Raw genomic sequence first — 16,678 nt, forward strand, 5'->3', positions numbered from 1 at the left:
AGAAGGTAGTCAAGAAGTCTTATGGCATGCTCGCCTTCATCGGCTGGGACACTGAGTTTAAAAATTGGCAAGTCATCTTATAGCTTTATCGGAGCTTAGTTGGCCGCACTTGGAATAGTGCTCAATTCTGGTCGCCACACTTCCAGAAGGATGTGGAGGCTTTGGAGAGGGTACAGACAAGATTTACCAGGGTGTTCCCTGGTATGGAGGGCATTAGCTGTGAGGAGAGGTTGGAGAAGTTTAGTTTGTTCTCACTGGAAAATGGAGGTTAAGGGGCCACCTGATGGAAGTCTACAAGATTATGAGAGGCATAACAGAGTGGATAGTCAGAAGCTTTCCCAGGGCGGAAGATTCAGTTACTGGGGGGCACAGGTTTAGGTGCGAGGAGCAAGGTTTAAAGGAGATATGCAATTTGGCATTGCTAATTCACCTAACCTGCACATCTTTGGAGCGTGGGAGGAAACCAGAGCACATGGAGAACTCACACAGAAATGGGGAGAATGTGCAAACTCCACGCTGGCAGTGACCCAAGTGTCAGGGGGACTAGCAGGGTAAACACATGGGGTTAACAGGATATGGCCAGGGTGGTGTTGTCGTCTGTGGAGACTCAATTGCCCGAATGGCCGCCTTCTGCACTGTGGATTCAATGATTCTTTAATACATATCTCTGGGATTAATTGGATTATTTTCACTGGAAAGATGATGTCTGGTTGAAACCTGATGGAGAGCTACAAAATTATGAGAGACATACTAAGATTGAATAGTCATATCCATTTTCCAAGGGTGGAAGTGTCAATTACAAAGGGGCACAGAATCAAAGTGAGGAGGGTGGGGGGAGAGGCGGGGTTGGGGCTGGGGTGTGGGGAGGGGAGTTTAAGGAAGAAGCGTGGAAGATGTTTTTCACACAAAGAGTGGTGGATACCTGGAAAATGCTGCCAGAGGAGGTAGTGGAATCAGGCATATTTACAAAATTTAAGAGTCATGTGTTGGGTACATAGATAGGGATGCAGTAGAAGGATACAGACCAAGTAACATGAGAACTTAAGAATATAAGAACTAGGAGCAGGAGTAGGCCACCTGGCCTTTCGAGTCTGTTTGGCCATTCAATAAGATCATAACTGATCTTTTCTTGGACTCAGCTCCACTTACCCGCCCGCTCACCATGACCCTTAATTCTTTCACTGTTCAAAAATCTATCTACCTTTGTCTGACAAACATTTAAAGAGGCAATCTCAATTGCTTCACTGTGAAGGGAAATCCAGAGATTCATAACCAATTGGGTGAAGAAATTCTTCCTCAACTCGGTCGTAAATCTGCTCCCCCTAATTTTGAGGCCATGCCATCTAGTTCTAGTTTCTGCCACCAGTGGAAACAACGTTCCTGCTTCTATCTCACCTACTTCCTTCATAACCTTATATGTTTCTGTAAGATCCCTCTCATTCTTCTGAATTCCAATGAGTATAGCCCCAGTCTACTCAATCTCTCCACATATGTCTACCCTCTCAACTCCAGAATCAATGAATCTCCTTTGCATCCCCTGCAGTGTTAGTATATCCTTTCACAAGGAAGAGACCAAAACTGTACACATTGCTCTAGGTGTGGCCTCACCAGCACCATATATAACTGCACCATAACCTTCTTGTTTTTAAACTCCATTCAAAAGGGATTTTTTTAAAAACCTAGTTAGGGCATCATTTTGGCACAGGCTTGAAGGGCTGAAGAATATTTTCCTGTGCTGTACTTTTCTTCGTACTTCTTTATTCTTTCGTAACTTTTATCACAAGAATTGAACTCAATATTGTACTCATTTGTTCAAACTTAAAATTAGACACATATAAACTGCTCTGCAACATCAACATCCCTAGGGTGAACACACAGTGTATAAATTAACTGATATTGCAATGTATCAGTTCAGAGTTTGTTTGCTGCAAGAGGGAGAGGTCATTTCATAGGGAAAATGCATGAAACATTTAAATTTATTGATAGAATGTTCTATGTGATTCTTGCAATCATTGGTCCTCCTGGTAACTGGCTGTTGCAATGGGGATTAGGACAACCTGTGTGAGCTGCTCTCTTGTTTTACTGTGTCTGAGGTACATGCTGATCTAGTAATCAACATTCTGCAGGCACCAACACTTCATACCTTTATTCCTCAGCTTGCAATGAACTGAGTTTATAATCTGAAGCACTTGGAACTATAAACTTACTACATTTAGTCTTGTAATGTTGAAATAATCCTTACTGAGTTGAAACTCGCTAAACAAAGGCATTAGAGGGAGTAAGAGTAAAATCAGGTTTTGTGTAGATCATTAAGAAGAGTAGAATATGTGACAAGGTGTCCAATTATTAAAGAATAGCACAGAATATGGGTCATTAACAGGAATGCAATGATTAACAGCAGTGATGTGTGTTATTGGGATGTATGGTATTGCACTGGCCACTAATGATTGTAGATGACCTGACCCAAGAACCATATATTGCTTCTGGTATATGTTTGTGGAGAACTTTAATGTTTGCTGCTGACAAAGTGGAATTCTTTACCTGTGCCAATGACCACGCATTATGCTGAGTTTGGCTCACTAACTGGAGTGCAAATCTCGATCGTAGTGCCCATATATTACTATGAGTATCTAGAAGTGTTAACTAGTTCTGTGTACGGCTCACAAATGCAAGGGATCTACCTGAACCAGTGATCATGTCTTACTTGGATTATCTGTCAGTCTAGAATGATACAAAGTGTGTGTCACTAAACCATCGGAATATCTGATCCTAGTGACCAAGTAATATTGTGATTTTCTGTCAGTGCAGAATGCGAATCACAAAATTGGAGAGGCACAGTGGTTAGCACTGCTGTCTCACAATGCCATGGACTGGCATTCGATTGCCAGCTTTCACTGTTGATGCACAGTCTGCACATTCTCCTCATATCTGCGTGGGTTTCCTCCAGGAGATCACGTTCCCTCTTCCACGGTCTGAAAGTCGCGCTGGTTATATGCTTTGGCCATGCTGAATGCTGCCTCAGTGTACCTGAACAGGCACCGGAATATGGTGACTAGTTTTTCACAGTAACTTCATGGCAATGTTAATGTAAGCCTACTTGTAACACAATAATAAACTTAAAACGTAAATAGCGAGGAAAAGCTGATACAATTAATCATGTTTTACAGGGAACATCTGTTCATGGAAACTTCTAAAAACCGGGAGTTACTAAATTGATTCAGGAAGTAGTTGACGCAACACACTGAATATATTCAACAGGCAGCTAGATATTGCCCTTGAGGCAAATGGGATCAAAGATTATGGGGAGAAAGTAGGATTAGGCTATTGAGGTGGATGGTCAGTCATGATGCTGATGAATGGTGGAAAAGGTTTGCAGGGCCAAATGGCCTCCTCCTACTCCTATATTCCATGATTTTCTATTCGATTTTGAAATTATGCCTTTTGGTTGATTGGTCACTCCATTCCATTGAAGGTGTTGAATATATAAAGTGAACTGTCTGGACATTTTGTGTTGTTATTATATTGATATGTCTCAAAGAAACAAATGTCATCTCATTGCTGACATTGAAACAACCCAACAACAGTTACAGTACGTTGAATCTCTTTTCTCAATCCCACTTTTCGAGAAATGGTCTCTAATGCATTGTTTGGATTGTTATCATCAGATTAATATTTGTATTTTCTTGACACATTCTGTATTCACTTCTCCCACACCCCGAGCCCCCTGTTGCCCAACCTAAATATTAGCAAACATGTTGTTCATGCAGTATTGCAGCAATTGAAAGTTACCCAGAGTGAAATTAACTGACCATTAGCAAATGTGCCAACCAGATTATTTTGCTGTTTCGAACGTTGACATTCATACATTTATATAGTTCATACCAATATATTGATGCCATTAGTTTTATTTTGTTTCGGATTATTACCTTCAGGAATTTGTTGAATTATTTCCCTGTATTCACTTTATTCTGTTTGGATCTATCTATACATCTTCACAATAGATTTCTGCTTTATGATTCCTTAACGTCCATGCACATTTTGAAGAACATTGACCCTAGTGAGAATATGTACAATTCTCATCATCCATCAACCTAAATTAACCATCAACCTCTATGTAACGTCAGATCAAATTTTGAACATCGTATAAAGATTTGCAGTTTTTCTGTAAACATCACAGATTGGAACCAATACTTGTCGAACAAACTTTCCCTTTGAATGCTTGAATAAGCGATCATAATCTTCTTTGAGTCTCCTGATATTAGTAACATAGGAACATAGGAAGTAGGAGAAAAAGTAGGCACTCAGCACTTCGAACCTGCTTCGCCATTCCACCAGATCATGGCTGATCCACCTCAGCCCCTGTTCCCCATATTCCCTTCTCCCATTTTGGTAGAAATATATATTTCTCTTTCTTGAAACCATTCAATGATTCTGACTCCATCATGTTATGGAGCAGCGAGTTCCACAAATTCATCTGTAAGAGTTGTTCCTCCTCCTCTTAGTTATAAATCTACCACCTCTCAACCTATACTTGTGACCTCTTGTTCTATGTTGCCCTATTTGGTTCACATTTACTTTGTAAATCCCTTAGCTCGTAAGAAATCTGAGATAACAGATCCCATGAGGCTCTAATGCTGTGAGTGTCAGATATTTGATGGTTGACTTTAGGTCCCGTTAATGTGTAAAATTTAGCTACTTATTAGTGATATTTTGGTCAAACTTTAGCAAACTAACTGACTCCCATTTCACGTATTTGGTACATCATTATTTTCCTAACCATCTGATTCAGAAGAGAGAAATTATGATCAGTAACATTGTCTCTTTTCACTCCTCTTGCAGTCAATTTCGTAGGAATTGCGATCCTGACCAAGGGAAAGTGTGGACTCTCTCGCTGCACCACTCGATAACTGATTGCCATGGCAATGGCGGATCCACTGCTCATTATCACTGAGGTCATACAGTGGCAGCTCAGATTTTATTATTCCCCTCGGCATCACCCCTGTGCGTAGTTTTACGGGTGTACTACTCTGTGTAGCCACACACTGTTCTGTCTGGTTCACTATCACATTCTCCTTTGATCAGCAACTGAAAACACAATATTGCACCAAGAAAATGGCAGCTGTGGCTCTAGCAACAACCGGCATTTTCTTCTGTTGAAAAGACATCCCATTCTGCTTTATATTTGAAAAATAATTAATAATGTTCCACGGGATTGTTTTGATAAGCCAAGCTATTTTACTGAGTTGGGATGGGTCCTATTTGACTGGTTTGATAAGGTTTGTACATCATTGCTCCCATTCATCCTAATTCTGCTGTTCAGTGCTCTGACAGTCAGACACATCTTAGTGGCCAGCTGAGTCTGTAAGGGACTGAGGGGTCAGAGTAAGAAAGGTAATCACAGTGACCCAGAAATGGAGATTAGAAGGAAGTCTGTGATTTTACTCTTCACCATATTTTCATTCTCCTCTGGTCAGTGGATGTCATACATATTTTTGCATTATAACATTACAGGAACATATCCCACAGATTGTATCGACTGTATTGAATTTATATCTGAACATGTCAGATGGATGCTACGGAATTTAAGTTGCTGCACCAGCTCATTTATATATGGGACGACTCAGTCCAAGTTCAGAGAGCAGGTCAGGAATGCTGCCAAATATCCGTTCACATCAATTATCCAATTAATGAGTGAAAAAAAAACAACTGAAAGCAACCAAGAGGCAGATTCCAATGCTTGCCATGCAAGAATGTAATGCCACCCCCAAAGCAAAACAACATTTGGTGAAGACCCTTCCACTCTCGGCAGTTTGCAATGCAGCCCTGCACTTTCTTTCAGATGAAGTAACAGTCGAAATCTCCTCCAAATGATTGAAATAAATTGACTGCAACAGCACTCACACATTACAGATCCTTATCACTCATAGTGTGGGCATATTATTACTCATGTTGGTTCTGTTTCTTGTCCAGCTATTTTGATTCAGTTCTCACAAAGGCTTGCAGGCTTGAAATATTGGCTTCATTCTCTCTCCACAGATGCTGAGATCTGCTGAGATTTTCCAGCATTTTCTGTTTTGTTTTCAGGTTCCAGTAATTGCAGTATTTTGCTTTCACTTTGATTCAGTCATGTTTCATTCTCGATCCTTCCTAACTGGAACTCATCCTTTTATTGTCGATAGCCAGACCACTCGTGAATTTGAACAGCTCTGTCCAATCTATCTCCACCTCCCATTCTTGAAGCAAATCTTTCACAGTTTCGTTGATTAATCTTTATAACCCAAGTTCCTCATCCCTGTGGTCATTCTCGTGAATCATTTTTAAGCTTTCTGCAAAGTTTGCATATCTTTCCTAAGTGGTGGTGCCCAGTCCTGATGTCAGCATATGTAATAACTTTCGAACTAGTGCCTGATGCAAGTTGCACATTAACTCACTGACCATCTCTCTGTCCCTATGGACCAAACTATGATACTTTAAGCTTGATTTATTATTCCCACAACCTGCCCTGCCATGATTAGTGGCATATGCAAATATTCCCCAGATTCTATCTGCACAAGCACCACATTTAGCATTGTACCCTTTGTTTTGTATTTGCTTCAGACATCCTTCGTACTGTGATGGCACAGTGGTTAGCACTGCTGCATCACAGTACCAGGAACCTGGATTTGATTCCAGACTTTGATCACTGTCTGTGCAGAGTTTGCACACTTCACCATATCTGCGTGAGATTCCTCCGGGTGATCTGCTTCCCTCACAGTCTGATCAATGGATTAGTTAGGTGCATTGGCCGTGCTAAATCTTCCTTCACTGTACACAATCAAGCACTGGAGTGTGGTGCGTTAGCGATTTTCACAGTAACTTCAGTGTTAATATAAGCCTACTTGTGACACAAAGAAAACTCTAAACTTCATATTTCTCTATAATGAACCGCAGGTGCCACCTATTCGCCAATTAGATTATATCTGTGTGAAGATCTAGCCTCTCCCCGCCACATTTTAGAATGCTGGCAAGGTTCCTCTCATCTGCATATTTTGTTAATGTGCCTCGCATGGAAAAGCATTGGTTATTACAGCATTTCAGGAAAAGCGATGGCCCCAACACTGGAGAACTCCACGCTGAAACAGAAGGAACATTCCCTAATCCACACATGAACACAAAACAGAAAAGGTCATAAGTTCGTAAGATACAGAAGCAGAATTGGGCCATTTGGCCAATCAATCACGGCTGACATGTATCTCATCTTCATTTTCCTGCCTTTCTCCCATAACCCTTCAACCCATTATCAATTAAAAATCTGTCTAAATCCTCCTTAAATTTGCTCACTATCCCAGCATCCACCCCACTTTGGGGTCGCGAATTCCACAGATTCACAACCATTTGGGAGATGTAGTAGCTCCTCAACTATCTTTTAAATTTGTTACCCTTTATCTTATGACTGTGACGTCTGAAAATGCCCCACGTGAGGAAGCATCTGCTCCACGTCTACTTCATCCATACCTTTTATCGTCTTGTATACCTCAATTTGATCTCCCCTCATTCTTCTAAATTCCAGAGAGTATCGGCCTAAACTGATCAATCTCTCTTCATAGGACAAATCCCTCATCTCCAAAATCAAGAGAACCTCCACTGAACTGCCTCCAGTGCTACTACATCTTTCCTCAAATAAGAAAAGTTTCCTCAAAACTGTGCACAATACTCCAGGTGCGGCCTCACCAATGCCTGGTACAGTTGCAACAATAACTCCTTATCTTTATATTCTATTCCTTTAGCTGTAAATGCCAAAATTCCGTTCACTTTCTTTATTATCTTTGTAAGTGCTCTAGTTTTCTGTGACTCATGAAAGAGGACACTCAGATCCTTCTGCACCGGAACACCCCAAGGTCTCTCCCTATTTAGATAATAAGTTGCTTTTCCATTTTTTGGAATAAAATGCACGACCTCACATTTATCCACATTAAACTCCATCTGTCACAGAAGCAGGAATAGGCCAGCAGGCCTATTTGAAGCCTGTCCCACCATTAAATGCGATCATGGCTCATCTATGCCGACATCAGCTCCTTTTCTGTGCCATTTCCCCATAGCCCTCGAGTGTTCAATCTTTCAAGTATTTATCCACCTCCACTTTAAAAAACTTCGACTGATAGAACTTCCACTACCCTTTCGGATAGGGAATTCCAGAGATTCACCGCACTGATTCTATGAGAAGAAATGTATCTGCACCCACGTTTTAAATGACTGGCTCTTTATCTTGTAGCTGTGCCCCCTTATTCGAGACCCTCCCACTGGTGAAAACATCTCCCATCTACCCTGTCATCCCTCACTCTTCTAAAGCCCAAGGAATACAGGCCCAGAAAAATGCACAGACGGCAAAGTGTATTTCAATTAATTCTGCAACTGTTAACATATAGAATGCACAGGTCAGTTATGATTCTCTTCCAAAAATGACACGTGTTTCTGCTTTATCATCTCAATGTCACACAGAAGCTGATGCAAAATCATCCAAACACACATATATACATGTGATCATACACACAAACACACAAGCGCACAGTCACATCCCATATCAATCAGACAGCCACCTACAGAAACACCCACACATCCCACACTCATATTCCCATACACACATAAATAAGAACATAAGAACATAAGAAATAGGAGCAGGAGTAGGCCATCTAGCCCTTCGAGCCTGCCCCGCCATTCAATAAGATCATGGCTGATCTGTCGTGGCTCAGTTCCACTTTCCCGCCCTCTCCCCATAACCCTTAATCCCCTCTCTTATCAAAAACCCATCAACCTGCTTCTTGAAAATATTTAGCGAGGTAGCCTCCACCACTTCAACGGGCAGAGAATTCCAGAGATACAAACTGACACACACACAAACACATTCATGAAGGCGAAGGCCTAGTGGTATTATTGCTAGATTATTAATCCAGCAACTCAGCTAATGTTCTGGGTATCCAGGTTCGAATCCCACCATAGCAGATGGTGGACTTTGAATTCAATAAACAATAAACAATATCTGGAATTAAGAATCTGCTGATGACCCATGGATCCATTGTGATTGTTGGGAAAAAAAAGATCTGGCTCACTAATGTCTGATAGGGAAGGAAATCTATTGTCCTTACCTGGTCTGGCCTAGATGTGACTCCAGAGGCAGAGCAATGTGGTTGGCTCTAAACTGCCGTTTGAAATGGACCACAAGACAATCAGTTCAAGGGCAATTAGGGATGGGCAATAAGTGCTCGCCAGCCACTGACGTTCATGCCCTATTAAAAAAAACATGCTTACAGGCAGACACAAATGAACACACTTTCCCACAGACAGAAACCCACACACACACACACACCCACTCTCACCATTTACTGACACGCAGAGACATACAGACAGAACAATAATCGCTCAGAAACACATGCACACAAGCAGATATACACACACACTCAAATCACAAGCACATACAAAGAGAAACAAAGAAACACAGACTTTCTTACACGCACAGTCACGCTCAGAGACCAAAGAGGATTCATGTCAATCTAACTCTAATCATTCTGGGGGACACTGGACGAATATCACAAGCAAAGTTAAAATTATGTGAGTCTTATTGTAAAATGAGATAATCTACCACTGTAGCCTATCAATGTAATTGATGTTTACAATGCATCCTGTTTGCCCCTTGGAGAAGTATTAACTGGGAAATGTTATAAAGTTTGAATTGTAATATATAAATGGTGGGAAGTATCTGGGAGCAGGGTTGATGTGAAAAAGGGTAGACACAGAGTGAGAGTGAAGCTGCTGCTGACAGAATGGTTCTTGTTGTGTGGATGTACAGATGGGGATGAATTTGAGAATCTGAAGTTTAGATTTGGAGAGGTTCCCAGTCTGTCTGAGCAAATTGAACTGACTTTGGGGGAAATGGATTAAGTCCGCTGCTACTTCTCCTGCTGGCCCCTACTGCTGCAGCTCTTACCAGTGTGCACGCTGCTCATTGATGGAACATCCGGGACCCAGAGGTGTGACGACAGCGTGACCGCCATATTGGAGTGACGTCATAACGGCAGCTATCGTGGAGTAACGACAAAATAACCGTCACCTCACCCAACAACTTATTAAAAATTCTGATCCGGGAAAAAAACAATGGAGAAAGGAAGTGAAATTCTGTGCCAGCCATCTCTTCTACTGGGTTCCGAATTTAAATATGACAAAAGAAAGAATCTATTTGAATAAGAAGATGAAGGCGTCGAACTCTGCTTGTGCACAGCAAGGACCAAACTCCAACTGAAAAAAAAATCAAATAGCAGACAACAAAGTGAAAAACTAGAGACGACGGCTCAGAAAAGGGAACGAAGTGAAAGTATGACGGGCAAGCTTGTGAGTAATAAAAAAAAACATCCTTTAAATCAAGAGTTTTAAAAAAGCTGTTCGTGCGCAGGGGCCTTTTCCCCCTTTTCTCCCCTGGCACCCCAAGATGGATGCCACCGTCTCCCCAGCAACAAAATGGCTGCCGAGCGATGCGATTGGCAAATGAGCTTCAGGAGCGCTTCTCAAATGTCTTAAAAATCAGCATCAAAATCCTGGGTTAACCACTGATCAGGCCCTGAATGGGACTCGCCGTCTCAGTCCTATGGCTACAAGAGCAGATCTGAGGATAGGAATCCTGGGCAAGGGACTCACCTCCTGACTCCCCAAAGTCTGTCCACAATCTACAAGGCAGAAGTCAGGAGTGTGATGGGTTACTCCCCACTTACAGAAGCGAGTGCAGCTCCAACCGTACTTAAGAAATGTGAAACCCTGCAGGACAAATCAGTCAGCCTTATTCCACAAATCCCTTCCACAATCACACACTCTCTCTCCACCACCATTCAATAGCTTCTGCTGTGTGCCCTCAATAACATGCACTGCAAGAAAATACCGAGGCCCCCCAGCCAGCCCCACCCAAACATAGGACAGCTAACATGCAGGAAAACAAGGGCAAGAGATACAATAGGAACACCAGCACAGGCAGCAAGTTCCCCTCCAATCCACTTATCATCCATTCCTTCACTGATCTGGATGAAAACCTTGAACATCCTCCCTAAAAACTCTGAGTGTATGTAGAATACCTGAACTACAGCTGATTACAAAGGCAACTCAGCATCACATTTTGATAAACAAATTGCGATGAGCAATGAATCCTGGCCTAGGAACCAACACTGACTTCTCTTGAATGAATAAAGCATTCTCACACCCAAAGGGATATACACACACACACAAGGACACACCAAAAGAGACATGCATACACTAAGAACATAAGAACATAAGAAATAGCAGCAGGAGTAGGCCATCTAGCCCTTCGAGCCTGCCCCGCCATTCAATAAGATCATGGCTGATCTGTCGTGGCTCAGTTCCACTTTCCCGCTTTCTCCCGATAACCCTTAATCCCCTCTCTTATCAAAAACCCATCAACCCGCGTCTTAAAAATATTTAGCGAGGCAGCCTCCACCACTTCAACGGGCAGAGAATTCCAGAGATTCACCACCCTTTGAGTGAAGAAGTTCCTCCTCAACTCCGTTCTAAACCGCCCCCCCTTTATCTTGAGGCTGTGCCCCCTAGTCCTACTATCCTTTCTGAGCGGGAAGAGTCTCTCCACCTCTATCCTATCCATTCCATTCATCATCTTATACGTCTCAATGAGATCTCCCCTCATTCTTCTAAACGCTAACGAGTACAAGCCTAATTTATTCAGCCTCTCCTCATAGCTCAACCCCCTCAACTCTGGTATCAGCCTAGTAAACCTCCTCTGCACTCCCTCCAAGGCCAAAATATCCTTGCGTAAGGACGGCGCCCAAAACTGCACACAGTACTCCAGCTGCGGCCTCACCAATGCCCTATACAGCTGCAGCAAGACCTCCCTACTTTTATATTCAATCCCCCTCGCTATGAAGGCCAGCATCCCATTCGCCTTCCTGACCACCTGCTGCACCTGCAAGCTGGGTTTTTGTGACTCATGCACAAGGACCCTGAGGTCCCTCTGCACCGTCGCCTGCTGCAGTTTTTCTCCACGTAAGTAATAATCCTTCCTACCATTATTCCTACCAAAGTGGACCACCTCACACTTGCCAACATTAAATTCCATTTGCCATTTCCTGGCCCATTCGCCCAGCCTATCTAGATCCTTCTGTAGACTCTCACCACCCTCCGCACAATTTGCCTTTCTACCAATTTTGGTGTCATCAGCAAATTTCGACACCCTACACTCGGTTCCCTCCTCCAGATCATCTATATAAATGGTAAATAGCTGAGGCCCCAGCACCGACCCCTGGGGCACTCCACTAGTCACCATCCGCCAATCCAAATAGCACCCATTGACCCCCACTCTCTGCCTCCTATTTGACAACCAATCCTCTATCCACGCTAACACCCTACCCCCAACTCCATGCCCCCCTGACCTTCTGTAATAACCTCTTGTGAGAAACATACACAAAAAATAAGGGACACGCAGAGAAACAAATACACACACACACACACACACATAGACAAATACAAAGAAATAATACAAAAAACAAAAATATAATATAAAATACAAATACAAAGAAATAATATAAATGTCAGGAAGTGATCCGAAATCTTTATTGTGCATTGCGTCCATTTCTTTGGGAAAGAGGTGCCCTCATCTTCATGTACAGAAGAGATTTACTTGAATGTTCCCTGGGATAGAATTCTGGCTGTCTCTTGAGGGCCTGTTGTTAATGGGGATCAACAGAAGCAAACTCTGGGCATGGCTGAAGAAAATCACTCTTCAAAACTCCAAATAAAAGCACTGGGATCTTCACTTGAAATGCTGTGACTGATAATGGAGAAAAGAGTGGAAACTAATAGTCTGGCAAGATAAAATGTTTCTGAATCAGAATGTTTACAGCACAGGAGGTCATTCTGAGAATATAAAAGCCATAAGGTTTTTGTATAGTTTGTAATTTCATGCTGTCCTGCACGTATGCAGAAGTGCCATTAATCACACTCTGTAGTCTAGCTGTATTTAACTGTCGTGTAAGGATTTATTGCGATGAGTGTGTGTACACAGTTGATTGGTTTTCAGAACATTATGAACTGTGTATGCAGCTATACTACCGTTCTATTGGTGTAAAAGAGTCGGGGACAGGTTGTAACAGGCTAATGCTCTGGAAGCCCGCCTACAGACTGGGATAAGTGTTTGGAAAAAGTAGAACAAAGAAGTTAGTTTTGCCTGGGTGTGCGGGACCACTGATGCCTGCCCACCCTAAGGCAAACTAGCTCCGATGTTGTAAAAGAATAAGGGTATAAATCTTCTATCCGGAGTTGACTTGATTATTATCAAACCAAGCCGAACACAGAGCGCCGAACCTTAGAAATTGTCAATTCAGCCCATTGAACCAGTGTCAACACTCTGCAAGACCAATTGCACTGTTCCCTCTGCTTCATCTTTTCCCTGTAACCCTGCAATTATTTTCTCTTTTGCTTTCCACACATAGAAGCATAGGAACTGCAAGCAGGAGTAGGCCATTTGGCACTTCTGCCATTCATTTTGATCATGGCTGATGACCAAAAACAATATTCAGATCTTACCTTCACAGCATTCAATTCGCTCTTGAGGAATTAGGGGTGGTACAGTGGTTACTGCTGCCTCATAGTTCCAAGGTTCAGTTCCGGCCTTGGGTCACTGTCTGTGTGGAGTTTGCACATTTTTCCTGCGTGTGCGTGGGTTTCGGTTGGCTGCTCAGCTTTCCTCCCGTATCCAAAGATGTGTGGGCCATGTCGATTGGCCATCATAAATTGCCCCTTAGTGTCCCAGGATGCGTACGTTAGAAGGATTAGCAGGGTAAATATGTTACAGGGGATAGGCCCTGGGTGGGATTATTGCTGGTGCAGACTCGATGGGCCAAATGGGCTGCTTCTGACTCTGGGAATTCTAGGATTTTGGACTTGGATTCCACCTCACGTCCAGGCAGTACACTCCAGGTTCTACTCTCTCTCTTAAATAATTTTCCCTCATGGTCCTTTATGCTTCTTTTGCCAATCACCTTAAAGGCGCAAGGTCATTCTCACCCAAACAGGGACACAAGTACTTTTTCACACGTTTACAGAGACATAGAATGGATACAAATGCAAATACATACAAATGGACGAATACACATGCACACACAGGAACAAACTCATGAAACACACACAAAACACATGCACAGTGTGACAAACTCATAAAAACACACAGATGAATACATATGCAGGGACACAAACATTGACACATACACACATGGTCACACTCATACAAACACCACATACAGGGGCACATTCAAACAAACAGCCACACACACACGGACAAATTCATACATACAAACACATGCACAGGGACACACTCATACTAACACACACACACATTCCCAGGGACATGCTTATGTTAAAAGGGACGCACACATACAGGGGTCACATTCATAAAAGCACAGAAACACAGAGAGACAGCACAGGGACACACTTATATAAACTCACAGACATAGCATGCTCGGGACACACACACACACACAGGAAAATGGGAGCTTGTTAATGGAAGTGTGGATAGGATAGTGGAGAAGGAATTGATTGTGTAAAGTGAAGGAAGGAGTCAGGAACACATCCAGATCTCTGTGGGTAAGAAAGAAAATATAAATTTGCTCATGGAAGGGATAAATATTTTTATTAATGCTACTAGGTAGAAAATACAATTGGGATACAGATAAAAGCTCAAAGGCTCAGAGGGGCGGTGAATCGGTGAATAAGAGAAGCAAAGCTGGATCCTGAGAACAAACTCACAGACAACACAGAGTGAAAATCCCAAAGTCTTTAGAGGCTGATAAATAGATTAGACAGGATACACAGAGACACGAGAATGGAGGATTACAATGACTAAGAAGGAGAATTTTTGCATTGAAAAAGATAGCATTGCTAAATACTAAAATTAACATTTTGCCCATGTATTTTCCACGCATCAACATGCTACTAACAAAGTGACAAAGGACGAGGCATTCAATTGTTTCCAATTGATAAGGATGATTGGCTCAGATACCTGAGGTACTTAAAGTTAATAAAACACCAATTCCTCATTGAAAGCATCCAATAACCCAGCGGAAAGTGAGAGTAGAAAGTACACAAATGACCATGGCATTTTGTCCTTCTGAGATTCATTTGGGAATAACTTGCTTTTCATTTGGGAATATCGTGTGGACAAACTTACTGGGGATGCATTTTGCAGAGAATAGTGAAGAGGATATTTTATTGGTGTGGTGGTGTGCAAGGCCTTGCAATATGGAATAATACAGCACAGGAATAGGCCCTAAGGCCCAATAAGCGTGCACTGATATAACAGACCAAGTTCACCCATCAGGGACAGTGAGAACATGGGCTTGAAGATGACACACTGAAAGGAAGCAGTGAATTTGGGTTAATGTCTATGTTTCCTGCTGGACATGCACTTGCAGTGGAGTTCCCCGGGACCCACTGTTGGGGCCATAGCTTTTCTTGCTGTGCTGACCTCACCTTTCATGCACAAGGCACGTTGATAAAATGTGCAGATGATAGAAACCTTGCTAACATGCTGAAATGTGATGAAAAGGGGTTATCACTTGAAAAAGGTATAATCCAATTGACAAAGAGGGGCTCCCTGAAGTTTAACGTGAGAGAAATAAGTTTAAAGTTTATTTATTAGTGTCACAAGTAGGTTTAAATTAACATTGCAATAAAGTTACTGTGAAAATCCCCTGGTCACCCCACTCTGGTGCCTGTTTGGGTATATTGAGGGAGAATTTAGCATGGTCAATGGAAGGCTGGTTCAGTGCATTGACCAGGCTAATGTTTCCCAATGTACACAAAACAGCACCGGAGTGTGATGACTAAGGAATTTCTGCAATAACTGAAGTCTAATTTTAATCTAAGCCTCCTCGTGATCAACTAATCCACTTTAACTTTAATGTGCAGGTTCCGCACAAACAGTGACCAAGTTGGGATTTGAACCTTGGTGTCTCGTGCTAAAAGGCAACAGTGCTAATCACTGGGCCACCATAGTAGGAAGAGTCTGCAAAAAGAATACAATATAACGTGGACAATGCAAAATGGTGTGCTGGCCCAGGCAAACATTTTGTTTACATTTGCATGAGCCAATAAACATAGCAGGGCAAGTTGTGGAGTGCTAACTAAAACCTACAGTATTGCAGCTAAAATAATAGAGACACAAAGAACATGGCCAATGAGTTAATGTGCAATAGGCACTCGTTTGCAGGCTATGACATAGGCTGACATCAGGTATGAACACCACACCATATAAAGGTTGTGTTAACATTTCAGAGAAGTTAGAAAATATTCAGGGAATGGTAACAGTGATGAGGAACTTGGGTTATGAAGACAGATTAGAGAAAATGCCATAGATTTGCTTCAAGAATGGAGAATGGGGAGCGATTGAACTGAGTTATTCAAACTCATAATGTCTAGCCATTGAAGAAAGGGTGAAGAATTGAGAATGAAACATCACCGGATCAAAATGAAAGCAAAATACTGCAGGTACCGGAATCTGGAACTGACACAAAAAATGGTGGAAAATCTCAGCAGATCTGACAACATCCGTTGAGAGAGAAGAGGGCCAATGTTTTGAGTCCAGATGACCCTTTATCAGAGCTGAATCAAACTAGTTTGAAAAGAAGCAGAAGCG

This window comes from Carcharhinus amblyrhynchos, chromosome 13 (genome assembly GCF_965287045.1).
Source record: "Carcharhinus amblyrhynchos chromosome 13, sCarAmb.v2.hapA, whole genome shotgun sequence".
Lineage (NCBI taxonomy): Eukaryota > Metazoa > Chordata > Chondrichthyes > Carcharhiniformes > Carcharhinidae > Carcharhinus > Carcharhinus amblyrhynchos.